We start from the raw sequence: 290 nt of genomic DNA, 5'->3' as shown, positions 1-290 counted from the left end.
AACCATCCTGCGATTCTATGATCTTCCCAAATAACCAACTGCAACTACGGCCATGTTTCATTCTCCCCTCTTTGCAGCATTTGCCACAGACACTAAACCAGCTTTAGCCTCTTCTGGCCACAAGCACATAAACAAAAAGCGCCTGAAAGGCAGCAACTCCGCAGAGTCACAAGAGAAACAACCAACGCTCTGCAGCAGCCGGGCACCAGGCACAGCAGCCTTCAGCCCAGCTGCAGCCAGACCACTACAGGCAAGCCCCCCCATGCTTCAGCAGGGACTGCAAAGGGGGT

Source organism: Pterocles gutturalis, unplaced genomic scaffold, assembly GCF_000699245.1.
Source record: "Pterocles gutturalis isolate BGI_N339 unplaced genomic scaffold, ASM69924v1 scaffold3408, whole genome shotgun sequence".
Classification (NCBI taxonomy): Eukaryota; Metazoa; Chordata; class Aves; order Pterocliformes; family Pteroclidae; genus Pterocles; species Pterocles gutturalis.
This window is presented reverse-complemented; position numbering follows the sequence as displayed.